The sequence below is a fragment of the Prionailurus viverrinus genome, chromosome X, assembly GCF_022837055.1.
Source record: "Prionailurus viverrinus isolate Anna chromosome X, UM_Priviv_1.0, whole genome shotgun sequence".
In the NCBI taxonomy this organism is placed as follows: Eukaryota; Metazoa; Chordata; class Mammalia; order Carnivora; family Felidae; genus Prionailurus; species Prionailurus viverrinus.
In genome coordinates this window covers 100,269,842-100,289,297 of record NC_062579.1, presented here as the reverse complement: position 1 = coordinate 100,289,297, position 19,456 = coordinate 100,269,842, and the positions used below count along the sequence as shown (strand labels likewise).

The following is a 19,456-nucleotide window of genomic DNA, read 5'->3' as shown; positions in this document are numbered from 1 at the left end:
GGGTGGGGAAGCTTCAGCTCTCCAAGCCCGCCCCGTGCAGAGTCCAAAGATCTCTGGGCAGAGGAGCCGCAGCTGGTCTCAATCAGCCTGCTCCTCGCCGCCCCCCACTTCAGCAGCACGTCTCAGTCATTCCCGAATTCTGTCCCCCTCCTTCCAGCAAGCTGTTTCCCATTAGCTCCCCCACCCCAGGCTCTGGATACAGCCCCACTTTTTCTCCCAGATGAATGTTTATCTTTCCTCCTCCTCTGAGCTGGCTTGTCTCAGAAAAAGCCAGTGTCCTCACTCCCTAGTGTTTGGGAAGCCCCGCTGCACCCCTCAGGGAAGGGGGAAGTTCGTTACAGCAGGAGAGCTACTTTCTTCAGCTGGGGTGAGTCCCCTCGGTAGAGCCCACTCTAAAAATGCTGCCAGTCACTGGCAGAGAGGAAGACTGCCTTTCTCTTGGGATGTCTGGGATGGCGGGGTTCCATTAGGCTGTTTGAGCCACATATCTGAGACAGAATGAAGACCGCATTTGGATGGGCCAGGAGATGCCACTGAAGAGGGAAAAAGACTCAAAAAGGGGAGTTTGGGGGTCTCCAGAAGACAAATTTAGTGAACTGGACATGCCCTTTCTGCCATAGCTTCTAGAACAAGGCTTTGGTTCCCCTGCAGTATAGGTCACTCCTAACCAGCATGAGTCCCTACAGGGGAAGTGGAGAAGCTGAGGCCAGCATTGTGTCTACACCCAAGGCATCAGAGGGCAGCTGGATGCACAGTGCCTAAACAGCTCCCCAAAAATGCCCTCTAGAACACTTGGCCAGAAAAGCAATACTTGTGAGAGACAAACAGACCCAATGGACAGGTACTTGTCTAGCTTGGCGGTCCCGAGAGGCAAACCACACATTTCCTTTTGATCTTATTTTTAATGTATTTACACTCTGATTACATCTGCAACAAGTTTAAGGTGGCTTTCAAATACTTAATCCAAATACAATAAAATAGACCCATTCGGAGGAGGGAAAGGGGGCCTTCGCTGGACTCCTTGAAGGAGGGGAATTTAAATGAGGAAGGAGGTTCAGTGAACTCCACCTCCAGGAATAAAAGTAGAGCCCACAGCCTCAGAAGACAGACCAAGGACAAAGACTGTGAGAACCCTGTGTGGCTCTGGGACTGCTGATGCTCCCGCTGTCTTATCCCTGGCTCCCCACCCCCATTCCATGAATGGGGATGACGTGATTCCCAGGAACCAGAGGACTGGGGAAATGTCCCAGCAAAGGCCCTTACTCCCTTGTGAACTGCCCTAGCCACCCTGAAGGGCAAGCATGTAGACTTGATGGAGCCATGCACAGGAGGAACCCCAATAGCCTTGTAGGACCAACAGCCCTGCCTTCACCAGTGGAGCCAGACTGTCAGGGTTTCAATCCCAGCTCTGTTACCCACTAGCCGCGTGGTCTCAGGCAAGTGACTTCACTTCTTTGAGCCCACAGTTTCCTTGTCTATGAAATAACAAGACTAAATTTTTAGCAATGAGTTCATGTTTGTGGAGCTCTCAGCATGCTTGCTGTGAGGAGTAAGTGCTATGTAAGTGTTAAGTCAAATATGTAACCGGTCTCATCTGTACCTTGTTCTTTTTACCCTTGGCATCCAACACTGCTGAAATGGCAGTTAATATTATAGCAAAGATCAGCTGGGCTGAAGTGTCAACCCTGGAAGCAAATAAACCAAGCAGGCATCCCTCCCCCATCTTCTGGACTCTGCCCAGGGATGGTCTTGAAGGCTACCAAGGCCGCACACAGTACTCAGCCCTGTGGTTCTGTCTCCAGGGAGCCTGTGTTGGCCCTGGTGACAATGATGACCTCACCTGCTTTCACCCTCAGTTTATCTCTTTATCTCAAAAGCAATGTCTTTACTCATCAGTTTGGGGCACTTGAACTCAAGTTGGCAACAGGCCTGAAGTAGAAAGAAATGATTCAGGGTGGGGAGGGTGAATGGCTGAGAGTCCTTGTATCAAAGTAGTTTAGAAGAACTGTAAGTCACTGGAGTCTTTCTGTGGACTGCACAGGCCTCCCGTCTCTGTCTCACTTTGAGGCCCAGGCCTAGCCTAAAGCCCAATTTCTGAAGTTGGAGAATTTGTTCTTCAGAGTTTTCCCTGTATATGCCTCTTTTTTTGTGCCCTGATCCCACCTCAAGCTCGTTACCCTGCCTTCTGACCTGGGTCTGCCTTCCCTGGGCAACAATGACTACCTAACTTCCATCAGAATGCACCTACCTGGGGGTGCCTGGGTGGCTCAGTCAGTTAAGCATCTGACTGGTGGTAATGACATAAACAGCAGCTTGAGAGAGCGTGGAGCAGCCCCATGGCAGCAGGAAAGTCAGAGACCCAAGTGGGGATCTTAGCATGGCCAAACACCCTGCTGGGGATGTCTCAAGATACTGCTGAGGATGAAACGTTGAAAGGGGACCTGAGGTCCTGCAGTTATGCAGATGGGAAGGAGAGTTCAGATCTAATTGCTCATATGACCTTAGAAGCTGAGAGACTGGGTGCCCTTGGCCATGTGGGCATAGCCCCTTCCCACCATTCCATCAAGTCTGTCAACCATGCTTGGAGACAAGTGGGATCCTCACCTGCAGAAGAGGAGACAGGCTAGAGAAGAATAGTGGCTTTGCCCAGGTTCAAGCTGACCAGTGGCAGAGCTGGGACACAAACCTGAGCCTGGGGGACTGCACAGCCCTTGTTCCCTCCATTGGGCCTCACTGCTGCCCCCATCTGAAGTTCCTCCATTCTTCCCAGTCCTCAGGACAGAATTCAATCTCTCCAGTTCGGTGGTCATCTCCTTCCTCCCTGATATGCCTCATCACCCATCTCTTCTTGGCCACATTCTCTCCATTCATCAGAGTCTAGTTCAAAAGTCACCTCATCCACCATGCTCTGAACTTCCCCTCAAATTCATCCCTCCATACTGGGGGCTCCCATAACATTTTGTTTGAGCCTCTATTTAAAAAGATTTGTGTTAACCCTTTGCTTTCTTGATTCTATCCTTCTAGGTCACCCATCCCTGAGGGCACAAGCTTGCTTTTACAAATTACTGGATGTACCAAAGCACCCAAGACACAGTCCAGCAATGAGTGGGCTCAATACAAGTTTGGTGAGTTGATGCTAAATAAATCCCAACAATGTGGTCTAGCCTTCCATCCCTAACCTGGAAGGAACGCCCTTGATGGAAGCAATTCTCTACCCCCAGAAGGCTGCCATGGTGCTGTTGGGTGGCCATTATATCATATATGCCCTGTTTTGACAAAGACAAGCCCTACCGGGGCTGCATGGTGTGTGTATGTGTGTATTATACGCATGGGGTGGTCATAGAGGGTGGAGGCAAGATTCAGTTTCATAGAAGCTGGTCTTTGTTGTGATGAGACCCAGAACCTCACTCTCAGCCAGGCAGCAGGAGGGGAGTTTATCCCCTCAGAGTAGGGTGGGACTTCCCTTTGCTGTGATTGGAGGACTCAGCAGGCAACTCCTTTCCAGCAGCAGACTCCTCCTCATGGAATAAGATGGTGGTTATGGAACAGGAACTCTGTTAGCAAGATGCAGTGGGCCTTGCTGGAATTCCTTGTGAGCCAGTTAGCTTAGATTAGTTCTTTGGGCACAGAGTGAGTCAGACCTTGAGCCCTGGATGAGTGCTAAGCTTAGTCAGTCAAGTTAGAAACCTGTGCTGCCCCCTCAGAGGCCTTGTGCTACTGAAGGACATGTGGCTACAGTACCATTGTGGCTCACCAAGGTTCCATTCAATTCCACTTAAGTCTCTATTTGGTGGTCCTTGGGCACTCTCCCAACCATCTGTCTTCTTTGTACCCTGATCCCTTTTCACTTCTCTGTCAGCCAATGCTTCTCTCCTCAATGCATCTGCTCCAAACACAGTGCCTTCTGTCTTGCTTATTCATCATGTCCTGTCTCACCACACTGCCTTTGCCTGTTCTTCTTTCTCCACCTAGAATGTCCTTACTTGCTCTCTTGCCCTGTGAACTCCTTCTCCTTCAAGTCTCACCTCAAGTGTCACTTCATCTGGGAAGTTTGCCCAGACCACACCAAAAGTAACATTTTGGGCCCTGTCATCGCTGGGTATTGCCATGCTCTGATATATTGAACTCCAGCTTCCCATTCTCTGACCACATCCTCTTGTCCTTCTGTCAGTAGTCCTCTCTCCCTCACTTCTATTATACCTGCTTCTTTACCTCACCGAAACTTCCTGTCACTTATGTTCTTTGTCTCCATTTATCAGCATCCCCAGTCTCACTTCCCTCCCTATTTGGTCCAGATAACATAACCCATCACCCCAACTTCCCTTTTATTAGCACATTTAGCTTTTCTGTACTTTTGTCCTTCCACTACATCCATCCTGCCAATCTCCATGTTCAAGTAAAGCATACTCCTACCCCAGGGCCTTTGTACACACTGTTCCTACTAATAGGAATGCTCTTTTTCCAGATATCAACATGGCTCACTCTACTTCATTCAGACCTTCATTCAAATGTTACCTCTGCAGAAAGACCTCCCCTGATCTTCTTATTTGAACAGGGCCTCTGTCATTCTTTATCCTCTTATTCTCCTTTATTTACCTTCAGAGCATTTACCTGGCAATGTATTATTATGTTTGCTTATTTTTGTCCATCTCTCTCAGTAGTATGCAAGCTCCATGAAAGTAGGGACTCTATTTATTTTGTTCACTGCTGTGTCCCAGAGCCTAGAACACTGCCTGGCACTTAGTAGGTACCTGTAAATATTTGTTGAATGAATGAGTGAACCCCAAGGCATTTGAACTATCTGTCCTCTTCACAGGAGAAAATATCACACCCCTGTGGGTTGGAGTCACTCCAAATTCATGGTGCCAAATATCAGCAGGCCTCTTGCTGCTACTTGGCAATCCTTTTTACTTGTCCTGGTTCAGTTCCCCTTCCTGCTGCCCTCGTAGGCAATTCCAGATTTTTACCCTGGTCCTCAAACTCCTAAACTCCCTGCATTCCATGACATTCCATGACCTATGGACCTTCTAGTCGTTTCTGACTTTGCATTATTTCAAACAAGTGAACTGAAAATCTTTGCACACATAGGAAGATTTCTCTAGGATCCACATCTAGAAGTGGAAAGTGTGCATTTTTCATTTCAGTAGATTCTGTCAAACTGCCATCCAAGAAAAGCTGCACCAGATCACACTCATACTAACAGAGTATGAAAATAACTGGTTCTACAACCTAATCAACACAGATAGCATGAATTTTTAAAATTTTAATCAACTTGATGGGTGAAAATTTGTCACTTGTTGTTTTATTTGTATTTACCCTATTGCCACTGAAGGTTGAGTATGTTTCTATATGTTTTATTTGCCTTTTATTTTTTCATCTCTGAGTACATGTTCCTTTCCTTAGCTCATTTTCCTGTTGGGTTATTTGTCTTTTTCTTATTGATTTAAAAAGATCTTTATATATTTTACATCTTTCTCCATTATATTTTTGCCATATTGCAGATATTTATATGCCACAAATATTTTCTCCCTTTTAGCTTTGTCTTTCATTTTAAAGACTTAATTTTTATGTAGTAAAAAAATCTATCAAGATATGATTTTATAATTTATAGGATTTGTAACCTACTTGAAAAGAAAATATTATCCTACAAACGTTCTTACAGAGTTTTAGATTTGTGTGTGTGTGTGTGTGTGTGTGTGTGTGTGTGAGTACATGTGTGTTTTAGGTCAATATTTTATCTGGAGTTTGGATATGATATGTGTGGTAGAGATCCAACAGTAGTATGGTTTTCTTTTTCTAATTTGACAACTAATTGTCCCAACATCATTTATTGATTAGTATAGGTTTCCTTATTGATTTACAATGCCTACATGGGGCTGTACTGGACTCTGTTGTGTTCAATTGATCTGTTCGTGCCAACATCACACTGTTTTAGTTACTATAGTCTATGTTTTGTTTTGAGAGCTGGTATTGCAAGGCTTTCTTCCCCTTTTCATTTTTTTTAAATGTTTATTTATTTATTTTGAGAAAGAGAGAGAGAGAGAATGCACAAGTCGGAGAGGGATACAGAAAAAGGAGAGGGAGAGGGAGAGAGAGAGAGAGAGAGAGAGAGACAGACAGAGAATCCCAAGCAGGCCCCATGCTGTCAGCATGGAGCCCCATGTGGGACTCGAACTCACCAACCATGAGATCATCACCCGAGCCAAAAACCTACTGAGCCACCCAGGCACCCCTTCCTCTGTCTTTTCAAATACTTCTTTGTCATAATTGCATAGTTTCTTCTTTAGGTGATCTCAAAATCAGCTCCTCAAGCCCTACAAAATTCTGTTATGATTCGAGTTGAGATTGCATTAAATGTATGGATTAATCTGGAGAGAATGTCTATCTTTGTAAGACTGGCTGTTTTTATTCTGGAACATACCATGTCTTTTCATTGACTCAGGCATTTTATGCCCTCTTGTCAAGTTTTTCATCCAGACCCTCGCCCACTGTGGCGTGATTTTAACCCCTACGACTCCACGACAGGTGCTCTTGTTAGAGTCACCAATGACCTTTGAGGTGTTCTCCCACTGAGCGTGGGGACTATGTCTATTCTCTTTGAAGCTGGGTGGATTTTTGTGAAATGGTGAAAATGACACCATGTGGTTTCTGAGGCTAGATCAGAAAAGTCAGTATGGCTCCTGCCTTGTTTGCAGAAATACTCCTTTAAAAAAAAATTGAGGTAAAATTTACATAACATAAAACCATTTTAGTTATTAATTTTTAAAATGTTTATTCATTTTTGAGAGACAGAGAGGTTGAGCATGGGAGGGGCAGAAAGAGTGGGTCAGAGGATCAGAAGTGGGCTCTGCACTGACAGCAAGCCCAATGCAAGGCTCAAACTCACGAAACTGTGAGATCGTGACCTGAGCTGAAGTCAGATGATCAACCAACTGAGCCACCCAGGCACCCCAAAGCCAGCCATTTTAAAATGAACACTTCAGTAGCATTTAGTACATTCATAATGTTGTGCAACCACCACCTCTGTATAGTTCCAAAACATTTTCATCACCCCCAAAATGAAACCCCATACTCATCCCCCCCCTTCTTCCTGCCCCTGGCAGCTACTAATCTACCTTCTGTCTCTGTAGAATGTGCTCTGTACATTTCATATAACTGGAATGATACACCACGTGACCTTTTGTGTCTAGCCTCTTGGCATAATGTCTTCAACATTCATCCCTATTTTAGCATTATCAGTACTTCATTCTTTTTATGGCTGAATAATATGCCATTGTATGGATGTATCACAATTTATTCATTCATTCATGCATTGATGGAATTCATTCATTCATGCATTGATGGAAATTTGGACTATTGCCACCTTTTGGCCATTGTGAACACTGCTGCTATGAACATCCATGTACAAGTTTTTTGTTTTAACACCTGTTTTCAATTCTTTAGAGTATATACCTAGAAGTGGAATTGCTGGGTCACAGGGTAATTCTACGTTTAACTTTTCAAAGAGTCACCAAACTATTTTACACACCATTTTACATTCCCCACCAACAACGCACAAGGTTTTCAATTTCTCCACAGCCTTTCAAACGCCTGTTATTTTCCTTTTTAAAAATTATAACCATACTAATAGTTGTGAAATGGTCTCATGTTTATGACTTGTATTTTCCTAATGACTAATAATGCTGAGCATCTTTTCACGCACTGGTTGGTCATTTGTATGTCTTCTTTGGAGATATGTCTATTCAAGTCCCTTGCCCATTTTTAAGTTGGTTTGTTTGTTGTTGATTTGTGAGACTTATTTATGTATCCTAGGCACTAGACCCTTATCAGATACATGGTTTACAAATATTTTCTCCCATTCTATAGGTTATCTTTTCACTTTCTTGATAATGTCCTTCGATGAACAAAAGTTTATACTTTTTATGAAATCCAATTTATTTATTTATTTTGTTCTTTTGTTGTTTGGCTTTTGGTGTCATATCTAAGAATTCATTGCCAAATCCAAGGTCATGAAGATTTATCTATATATTTTCTTCTATGGGTTTTATAATTTTATAATTTGAAAACACTTACATTTTGAAACCAGAAAGTGTGAGTTCTACAGCTTTATTCTTCTTTTTCAAGATTGTTTTGGCCATCAAGACCACTTGTAATTTCACATGAATTTGATGCTCAGCTTCCACTTCTGCACAATAACTCCATTGGAATTTTGATAGGGATTGCATTGAATTTTTAGCTCACTTTGGGGGAATACTGCCATCTTAACAATATTGTGTCTTCCAGTCCATGAGCACAGGATATCTTTCCAAGACCTTCTTTAATTTCAGTAAGCAATGTTTTGTACTTTTCAGTATATAAGACTTTCCCTTCCTTGGTGATATTTATTGATAGCTATTCTTTTGCATGTTATTATAAATGAAATTGTTTTCTTAAGTTCTTTGTGGATTGTTTTTGTTGGTGTATGGAAACATGAGGTCCTCACTTTCAAAGCCTTCAGCTGCCATGTAAGTGGTCCGCCTACCCTGAGACCTCCAGGTTACGAGGAAGCTCAAGGTAGCCCATTCAGGAGGCATTTTGGAGAGACCCTGAGACCATATGAAGAGAGAGAGATGCTCAGCCAGCTCCCAGCTGCTCCAGCCACCTTCTTCCCCACAGAGTTCCAGCTCCAGCCACTCTGATTGTGACTATACGAGAGACCCTGAGCCAGACCACTTAGTCCCCAGAATTCCTAACCCATAGAAACCATGAGAGATAATAGGCTAATACAATGATTTTTGTTGTTTTAAGCTACTAGGTTTTAAGGTGACTTATTTACTTATTTATTTTAATGTTATTTTATTATTATGTTTATTTATTTATTTTAATGTTAATTTTATTTAACTCTCTCTCTCTCTGTCTCTGAGAGAGATAGACAGACAGAGCGTGACCGGGGAGGGGCAGAGAGAGAGGGAGACACAGAATCTGAAGCAGGCTCCAGGCTTTGAGCTGTCAGCACAGAGCCTGATGTGGGGCTCGACCTGACGAACTGTGAGATCATGACCTGAGCTGAAGTTGGATGCTTAACCGACTGAGCCACCCAGGGGTCCCTAAGGTGACTTTTCTTTTTAGACAGCAATAGCCCTCAGGATTCTGTTTCCAGAACAGCCCTCTAATGACAAAATCTAAAGGACTGTTTTAAGGGCCCTGATCTCTTTGTGGTAGTTGATCCGGTAGAACTCTTCCTTCCTTGAAACTTTCCCTTTCTTTGACTTCCTTGATAGTTTTTCCTGGTTTCCTTCCTGTATCCGTGGTTGCTGCTCCCTAGTCCTCCACCTACACTTCTTTTATTCCACCTTCCCCTCCAATATTGATTCTCTGGCCTCAGCAATCTCTTTACTCGTGCATCTCACTGTCTCTAGAAAATCTCCCATCTACAAAGTGATGCCAGCCCAGACCTCTTTCCCGAGCTCTAGACTCATAAAACTAACTGTCCACTGCCCACCTCCACCTGGATATCTCACACTCACCATGCCCAAAATGGATCTCTTCATTTCCCCTACATCCCATCACATTCCTCATCCAATCATCTCCAATGTTCCTATCTCAATGATTGGCATCCTTATCCACCCATTTGTCTGAGCCGGAATCCTGAGACTTATTTCAGACGCTTTCTTCTCTCCTGCCTTCACATGCAATCAATCGCCATATTTTGTCATGTCATCTCCACCTCCTAAGTGTATCTAAAGATCATTGTGAGTGTCTTCCATATCTACATTCTTCCGTAATCAATGCAAATGCACACACAGCCTTTCCTATTCAGACCTGCCTTACCCAAGTCACAGCTAGTGTGGTCCATGAATTTGGAGCTGTTGTCTTCACTGAAAAAAGTGAGCTTCTAGAACCATCCAGATCTAACTCCCAAGTCTGTGTTCTTAACCACTGGCCATGGTGTGGGGGCTAGTTTGGTAAGAAGAGAATGGAGACAGACAAACCAGGTAGGGTCTGTAACAACTACCACATCTCTCACACACACTAGCTTTGAGTCCTTAGGCAAGACATTCATTTTTCTGAGTCTCAGTTCATCTGTAAAATGGGGATAATAATAATTTCCCCTATTTGCAAGGTTGTTGCCAGGATTCAGTAAGATAATGCATGTGCAACACTTAGCATAGTGCCCTGCACAGAGCAAATGCTCAGCAAATGATGGTGGAATGTTTAAGAAGGAGACTCAGAATATGGCTGGCTCTAGTAGCTCACTTTCTTTGCTGAAGACAACAGCTCCAAACTCATGGACCACACCAGCTATAGCTTGGGTATGTGGGGTCTGCATAAGGGAAGACTGTGGGTGTATTTGTGTTGATTAGGGGAGCGTGTGGGTGTCGCTGAAGACACTGCATTTTATTCTCAAGGTCAGGGTGGCAGATAGGGGCTGGAGAAACTGATAGGTGCTTGGAAGCGGACTTAACTTAACTGGAGCCAGCATATCTGGAGCCAGACAGCAGAGGGCAGCAGAGGTTGTTCTGATTGTAGTTCCCTGGGTTGGAGTGGGGGGTGGGGAAGAGAAACCTAAAGAACTTGGGGTCTTAATTCTAAATTCAGGGCGGGCTGGGGAAGCTGTTCAGAGAAGAGGAGTACTCTTGGGCTTGGGATGAAGGTGATTAAGGAAGTAGGGCAGCTTGGGAGGGGCAGAAGGGGCTAGACTTTAGGGGTGATAGCTGAGTTGGGATATTTACAAAGTATATTAAAGAAACCACATCTATCTTAGTCTTGTGTATGCTTGGGCCTTCTCTCTTTTCTCAGAATCCCAATGGTCTTTCTAAGGGCACAGTTATCAACTAGGGACTCTCAAGGATGGAGATACCCTTATGTGTGTTAGATAATGAATTTGTAGTATAGGTAAGGAACATGTCCCTAAGGTAAGAATGAAAAAAGCCTCAGTCTCATGGGGGAATCCAAGGCCCAGAGGAAGAGAAATGATTTACCTAAATTAGGATTCAAAGTAAAAGTTAACACTTACTGAAAGCTTACAGGTACTGCCGGACACATTACATACATTACCCCACTTAGCCCTCACAATAACCTTATGAAGCAGAACCAGATGTTGTATTATCACATTTTACAAATAATGAAACTGAAGCTCAGAAAAACTAAGACACTTGTCCAAGGTGCAGCCAGGATGCAAACCCAGGCAGCCTGACTCCAGCACCTGTGCTATTAACCACCTTAATCTGCTACTAGTTTAGACCAAGGATTGGGTCTCCAGACTCCCAAATCAGGGTTGTTGTCATTATTCTACATTGTCTTGCACAGAAATGCAGTTTCAGTAAGTCAAATTCCGGTCCCAAATTAAATATAATAGCAAGGCAGTTTGTCACTTTAAATAGATTTTCAGTTAATTCTTTTGTAAGGTAAATACCCCCATTAAAAAAAACCTCCCCTCATCCATAATTTACCTGCTTTGTGATGTTCCTATATTGTGAGAACCATCTGTGGGATTGTGTGGTTGGTTTGCTTCCTATACAGGCCTGTGTGAATTCTGCTTTAGGTGGCATCTTCCCCAGCCTGCTCTGGCTCTTTTATGGGCTACTTGCCTACACCAGACTGTCAGTGTAAGTCCAGGAAAAGTGAAAGAAAGTTAAGTCAATGAAATTTTTTGGGCCATCTTCTATTTTGTTTTCCTTGTGCTATTGCTTATTGTTGAGCAAGCAAACATTCTTATTCAGTGTTTGTATGGAGGAATGCATGAATACAGTCATTCATTTTGCACTTGCTGACACCTACTATGTGCCAAACACTATGCTAAATCCTGGGGGACACAGGGATGAACAAGGTATGCATGGTCCCTGTCTTCATGGAATTTTGAGTCTAGAAGAAAAACATGTAGATTACAAATCACTCTCTCTCAGGTTCCCCTAAGTGGAATCTCCTGTCTTCTCCATCCCTATCACCTTAGCATGAGCTCTCACCATCTGTCTCTTCCTTGGGCCACTGCAGCTGGTTTACCAGTCCCTGCCTCCTCCCAACCCCCCACCCCAGCCTGCACATAGCAGACAGCAGCAGACAGACTCCACCTTTGAAAACATCCCTTTCAACATGTCACATCCTTCCCCTGCTCAACCTGCTCAAAATCCTTGAATGACTCTCCATTTCCTGTCCAATGGGGTCCAAATTCCTTCACCATCTGGCTAGAGTCTTGCCTCATCTTCCCCTCCCTACCCTTATTCCCTACCTGTCCCTATACTCTAGTAGGGAGGGTCTTCTTACCATTCCTATAAACTGCCATCTTCTTCCTAATCTGTACTTCAGTTCTATCTCCTCAAATCCTACCTATCTTTCAAAAGATCCAGCTAGAATACCACCTCCTGATGGAACTTTCCAGTAAGGACTGCCCCCTTCCTCTGCTCTCCTTTCCCTGTAATCCTGGGCCCAAATTCTGGTTGGTGTGAGGATCAAACAACATGCCATCATGGGTAAATGTTTTGCATCACATAATGTGAGGTTGTCTTCATACCAATTCTCATATCTACCATTTATTGAGCATTTGTCCTCTGCCAGATAGTGGGGATCAGTGGTTTACAGACATTGAATCCTCATAAAACTCCATGGAATAGATAATATCTATTATTAGGTCCATGATTCAGATGAGGAACTGAGGCTCAGGGAAATTAGATATCTGGCCCAGGATCACACTTTTATAGATAGGTCCATCTGGGGAGCCTGTGCTCTTTCAGGAGATGGTCCATTGGACCAAGCTTGGTTGAATCTCAGTTCTGCTTTTGTTTTTTTAGTTCCTTGTAGTTCACCACTATACGTCCCTTGCTGTTTTTTTTTAACACTTGATTTTTAAAAGTTCTATTGATATTTCTCCTGGTCGTGACTCTCTGTTTTTATCTTATCATTATTTTATTGTAGTAAGCTACTTCCAAGATTTTGGGAAACAAGGCGAAAGTAATTAAATACATGTAGATAAAATGCACTTCTCCCATCTTCTCTCCCAGTGTCCAAGAGAGAAGTGGGTGCCAGTGCTGGGCAAGCATCATCTAACCCTGAACTCTGAGAGGCCTTGAGGAAAAGGCAATCTAAGGCAGAAGCCAAAGTTCAGTTCCTTCTGTGAAATAAAAGAGTACAGAGTCTGTGCCAGGTCCTCTAGCAAAATGCCAAACTGTGGCATGGACTCTATTTCCTTCCATGGTTTTATTTTTATTTTTAAGGAGCCATCAGGTGGTAATGGATGATTCATGCTTTACTTACTCTTCTTGCTTATTTCCCTTCCTCGACCTTCAGATTTTTTTTCCCTGAATGTTTGTTCCGGGTTTTGACAAAGCACTGAGGTACTAGACTTGCCTTGGTGACTTTTTTTTTTGGTGTAACGTCTTCTTAGGGAAAAAAAAATGAAAGGAAGTGACAGTATTCCCAAACCATCTTTTATTCCATGAGTGGATGGATTGCACCTGCTACCTCTAAGGTCACTCTCCGATTGTTTCCTTTTACAGTAAAACCTCATTAGAAGACACTTCATGAGCACAATGAGTAGGCTTGGGCCCTACCTGGCCTTACTTTGCCCACTCTTGGCAGAAAGAGCCATCTGAATAAACGGACTCCATGTGCTGGTTTTTCCATACTCTAGGCAGCAAATTTTGTCACTCCTTTGGAAGCACCATTTGCATATAAATGATTGATGCTGGGGATTCTTTTTTTTTTCCCTTACATTAAGGCAAGTCTCAATTAGGCTACGATTTGTCAGCCTACTTGGAGTTACTGTGAATTATTCAAAGCAATAAAGCTTCATTTCATTACACGTAACCTACAATACAAATGATTCACTAATTTGAAGGGCTACCTCCATTAGTTTGAGTAAGTGAGGTTGGACTACATTCAATAGCAATTTATTGATTTCTTTCATCATTCAAATCACTCTTCCTGGGTAAAAAAATTTTTTAACAGCCCCGGTTCACTTTAGGAAGACTGGAACAGTGGATTCTCCCTCAGGGACAAAAATGTGCTGTCCACTCACCTGTCCTTGAGTTTGGAACCTTAATCATAGGGATCCCTTTGCCCTGATACATCCCGATGCTTGTAGTTTATTCCTTTGAGGCTAAAAACATGGGCTGCAGGTTCGTGGTCGGGGTATGGCTGGGAGGGAGGGTTGCTTCTGTGTGATGCAGTACAAGTTGCTTTACCTCTCTAGGTTTGAGTTACCTCATCCTGCAATTGCACACTCAACCTGTGGAGATTAAGGATGGTCAGAGGCCAGGGTTAGGGCTCAGACTGTGAATGAAGAACTAAGTGAAGGGGCCTTCCTTGTCTAATACTGACTGCCTTGCCTGCTCCTGGGTAGCCCTGTGCTCTACCCACTGAGTTAAAGACACAAAGCACTAGACAACTAGAGAAGACTAGAATTATAGGACAAAAACATTGAGGAAGGTGGAAAAAGATACCAGATAATTCGTATTCCCTATCCAGTACTTATAGGCTCTCTGTAAAGAAGGCAAGAAGGAAAAGCTTGCTTCCACAGTTACTGGTGTAGCAAGGAATTCTCATATTCCAAATAAATATTTGAAATGGGCGTCTTTCTTTATTGTGAATTTCTTTCTGGGAGACTCTGGCCATGGCACGCCACTCAGTATGCTTCAGCAAAGTGTCTCTTCTTTGCCTATACTAAGGGTGGAGAGGAAAGGAGATGGGCTGGGCCACCTTGGCCATGTTTGAGTTACCAAATGACAATAGAATTCCTGCTTAGAATGCTAAGGAAATGGATTTCTCTGATCTCCTGGGAGGAATTGTAATCACCAAGTTTTGAAAAGCCTAGGGAATCTGTAGCTGAAGGCTGTCTTTCATTTGGGACAGGAAGAGACAGACACGGAGGGTGAAACTGATAACTGCAAGGGCGTGAAGCACCATTTCCCCCTGTAGGATGCTGGAGCTGGCTTGGAGAAGAGGAGGCAGTGGTAGTGATGGGGGAATCTACCCTATTTGACCTAAGTGCTTACAACCACCCTATGAGATCACTGCCATTACTATCCCTACTTTATAGATCAAGAAACTGAGGCACAGAAAGAAAGAGAGTTCACGCGGCTAGTGAATTACAGAGCTGCAATTTGAACCTTGGATTGTCTGACTCCAGAGCCTCCAGTCATGGTTATTTGGAAGTACATCTGGACTAGCAGGGAGAAAAGGAGAAGAAGAAGTGGAGGGGGTTATGATAACCTGGCACCTCAAGGGCTCTGAGGTGGCCTCAATGCCAAGAGGTAGCATAGTGTAGTGGTTAATAGCATACATCAGGGATCCAACAGTCTAAGTCAATAGTCTGGGTTCAAATCCCAGATCTATGACTTCCTGACTGTGTGACCTTGGACAAGTTACTTGACCTCTCCATGCCTCAGCTTCTTCATCCTTGAAATAGGGATATAGGGATAATAATAGTACCCACTTAATAGGGTTCTTGTGAAGATTGAATGGTTCGGTGCAAGAGAATGTTTAGATACCACCTGACATTCAGTGAATGCTGCCTACTTATTTAACATTTAGTGTAGCAACAAGTGCACAGGTGCTAGGTCTGTGGTTTACTGGGAGATCTCTGAGCTTCAGTTCCTCCCTGAAACCTGCTTTATGGTTTCTGTGAGACTCTGAAGCAATGCATAAGAAGAAGAGCACACAATGAATAGTCAATTCCCAAAGCGGTTTTGCGTTATTATATCAGCCCGATGCAACTAACCCTGAGGTAGAGTCCGCATTCTCCTGTTGGCCTAGGATCTGGGAGTTCAGACATTAAATGAGTGGGTCATTGGCAAGGGATGGGGGGCACCTTTAGCTATGCAAGGAATTTCATTAAATTTTTTTTTTTAGTCTTTAATTATTTTTGAGAGAGAAAGAGACAGAGTGAGAGCAGGGGAGGAACAGAGAGAGAGGGAGATGCAGAATCTGAAGCAGGTGCCAGGCTCCAAGCTGTCAGCACAGAGCCTGACACGGGGCTCAAACCCACGAATCACAAGATCATGACCTGAGCCAAAGTTGGACGCTTAACTGACTAAGCCACCCAGGCGCCCCAAGGAATTCCATTTTTAATGCAAGTGACCTTAGGTCCTGCTGACAGACAGTGAAGAGGGAAAGAGGGCTTGGCCTCAGATATCCCTGGGCCCAGGTCTAGAGCCTCAAGAATCCAAGTCCTGCAAGGTGGTAGAGCCAGTGGGGAAGCGCTCAGCCTCCAGAGCCAGACCTGCCTGGGTTCAATCTCAGCTCTGTCACATATTGTGAGACCTTGGCCAAGTCATTTTTTGCTCTGTGCCTCAGTTTCCCCATATGGGAAATGGAGATCATATTTGTACCATCCTCACAGTGGTGTTATCAGGATTAAGTGCATGAACACGTGTAGAGAGCTTAGAGTAGTGCTGGGTACATCGTATGATTATTGTTGATTTCTTTCCAGAGAAACCAGGAAGATGAATGAAAAATGAAGGAAAACTGTGACGCTTCTCTCCACCCTCTCCTCTTCCCCAGCGTCTGGAAGATACTCTTGTCCAAATGGGAAATTGAAGCTAAAATAGCACAATAAAGGAAAGGAAGCATGGGAGCAGATGGGCTCCCACTCACTGTCCTGAGGAATGTGCTGACTATTCAGGAACAGGGCCTTTGGCAGTCACTTAGCACAATCACGGAGCAAAAGGAAATGATCAAGTCTGTCATCAGGGTCAGTGCCAATTTATTTAAGAAAGTATGGAGGCTGAGAAGGAGGATGTTGGGAATGGGAGACCCCACACATTTCTGGAGCTAGTTCACAAAACCCCCCAGGGTGGCAATCCCAAGTGAGTATGGCTGGAGATGTCCCTTTCCTGAATGCTCTTCCAATGTCCCCAGTGACCAGAGGCTGGGAATGGGGGCTTTGAGCCAGGAATGATAGGGGAATTGGTGGCCTGCATGGGCTGAGTCCAGCCTGGGCTCTAGTGCTTCCTTTATTCTACTTGGCAAACTTGTATCAAATGCCTTCTGGGCCAGCCAGTGGGCTAGGAGCCATGGAGGGTGATGGGAAGAATGGTACAGGTAAGGTCTTTGCCCTGGAAGAGCTCATACAGGATAAAAGCTGTGCTCCCTACCCATGGGAAACACTGAGTGGTCAGGGACCAAACTGCTACCCTCTTCCCAGGGAGTTTCCCCTGGAAAAAAGAGAATGTCTAGAAAGGATAATGCTTAACATGAAATAACCTCTTTTGGTGGAATTAGTGGGGTTTATATTTCCCAGAGCATAGAGTGGCCACGACAGACTGTAAGTTCATTAAAGGAAAGGCTTATGCCTCCATCAATCCCTTGAGCAGCCACTAGCACGGCTTTACACCTAAAGAGACTTATAAGCAGGGCATTTAGAATTAGATCCCACCAGCTCTGAGTGTCCACTCTGTGCCAGGCACAATGCCGCATGCTCTCCCTTGCTTGAATATCATAGAAAATTTATCTGTTGTGGATTAATGTGAATATTCAATGATTTGGCATGAATCATAGAAAGTCTGTAGATGTAATGTGGCCCAGTGGTCCTCACAGTGTGGTCTTTGGACAAGTAACATCAACATCACCTGGGAACTTGTTAGAAGTGCAAATTCTTGGCCCCATCCCATATGTGCAAAATCAGAAACCCAAGGGTGGGGCCCAACAATCTATGGTTTAACAAGCCCTCCAGGGGATGCTGGTGCATGCTCAAGACTGAGGACCACTGCTCTAACCCGGTGATCTTTAACACCCTTTAACCCAGGGATGGGAGGTACCATGAAGATTCTGGCAAAACCCCTAGGGAGGAGAAGGGGCTTGAGCAGCTCTATTTTCAGGTGTGTTACATGTTGAGCTGCCACATAAAGATTGTGTCTAAAGAAAGTGCTCCAAACTGAAAAAGTTTGAAAACTATGACTTCACTCTACCTATCCTGCCTTATCACCTGTACAGATAGGGACACTGAAGCCTAGAAAGGAGAAGGCTCAAGGAAGCAAGGACGGGACTAGAACCCTGGCCTCCTAACTGTTGCCCCGGATACTTTGAGGCATCTCAGGGAGCCCCCTCATGAGAGAGGAAACAGGAGGATAAGCCTTTGAACTATATTTTATTAAGATCCTGAGGGGAATTTGCTTGTCTTTCTAGTTGTGCCAGGAAAGGCCAGAGGTTTCTAAAGTTCTTGGAGGTAGCCCTTCTGGATTCCTCTGTCCTCCTGTGGCCCAGGATTTGTAGCCTCAGACCACCTCCCAGCCAGCCTGACTCCTCCGACCAACTACCAGCATTCATCTCAAGGCAGAACATACTGGGGGTCTGCCTGAACTCCTAGTCTCTTCCTCCATTCCCCAGCCAGACCCCTCATGCCCACCTAATGCTTAAGGGTCTGCCCAAGTCTGCATTGCCATGGTCTCCATTCTTTACCCAGCTGTGCCCCAGGCAATGCCCTGTCATTGCCATCGCACCAGGAATTGGGATCATTGCGAGCCTCTCTTGGGGTAGGGTGGGTATCATTGCATCCTGTTCCATATGTCCTCTCTTCCCAGCCCCCAACACTGCCAAGTCTGTTGTCCAAGCAAGTGGCTCACAGATATTGGTAAGTGAGCAGGGGAGATATTCATGGGATTGAGGTCTTTACCACCTGCTGCTGGTTCTTCCCAAGGCCCAAAGACTCAGCTGGTAGGACTTCCCCACTGCTGCCTATGCTTTTTTAAGATGCGGGTGTTACCTTTGACTTTGGACTTCGGTTGCTACCAACCTCTTAGGGCTGTTTTTCCCCAGGGCAATAGCACTTAGTCCAGTCATCTCCATGTGGTGGGGAAAATGCAGCGGCTTCTCTGGGTGCTGACTGACAGCACTGAGGCTAGGGCAAGAGTCTTAAGTGGCTGAGCCTACGTGAACAAAGTCAAGGCAACTGTGGTGTGGTGTGTGAGTCAGCTGCTTGGCTCTTCCTTTCCAAGCCAGAGAGAGGGAGGGCACACATGTGCACACATGGGTGAAGGAAATGGGTTCTAAAGGACAGAACCAATGAAAAAAAAAGAAGAAAAAGGAAACATGACTCCTAAAGGCTAACATTTGCAGGGCAAGACAGCTCATCCCCCCCTTGCAAAAGAGTGTTTAGAACCCTAGCCAGGTCCCCCCTGTCTAACTTCTTGGCCTCTGTGGACTGACATAGCAGAAATTATCAGCTGATGGAAGCCAAGCAGTGTGAAGGAAATAGCCTGACCTCTGGAGTCAGATGCATGAACATTCAACTCTGGGCTCAACCACTCACTAGATGATCAAATGTATGCCAGGGACTTTACCTCCTTGAACCTCGGTTTCCTCAGCTCCAAAAAGGGAATGGTAATATTATATTGAACCCTATGAAAATGCCATTTTGGGGGCGCCTGGGTGGCGCAGTCGGTTAAGCGTCCAACTTCAGCCAGGTCACGATCTCGCGGTCCGGGAGTTCGAGCCCCGCGTCAGGCTCTGGGCTCATGGCTCAGAGCCTGGAGCCTGTTTCCAA

At 44.8% G+C, this 19,456-nt stretch overlaps 1 long non-coding RNA gene across 1 annotated transcript; it reads left to right on the top strand.

The window, feature by feature from the left end:
- The first annotated feature begins 271 nt into the window (after positions 1-271).
- Positions 272-16,520, top strand: LOC125157151 (uncharacterized). Its single transcript, XR_007148880.1, has 3 exons — positions 272-367; positions 3,025-3,125; positions 16,406-16,520. It is a non-coding gene; the product is annotated as an uncharacterized LOC125157151 (long non-coding RNA).
- Positions 16,521-19,456: the final 2,936 nt, after the last annotated feature.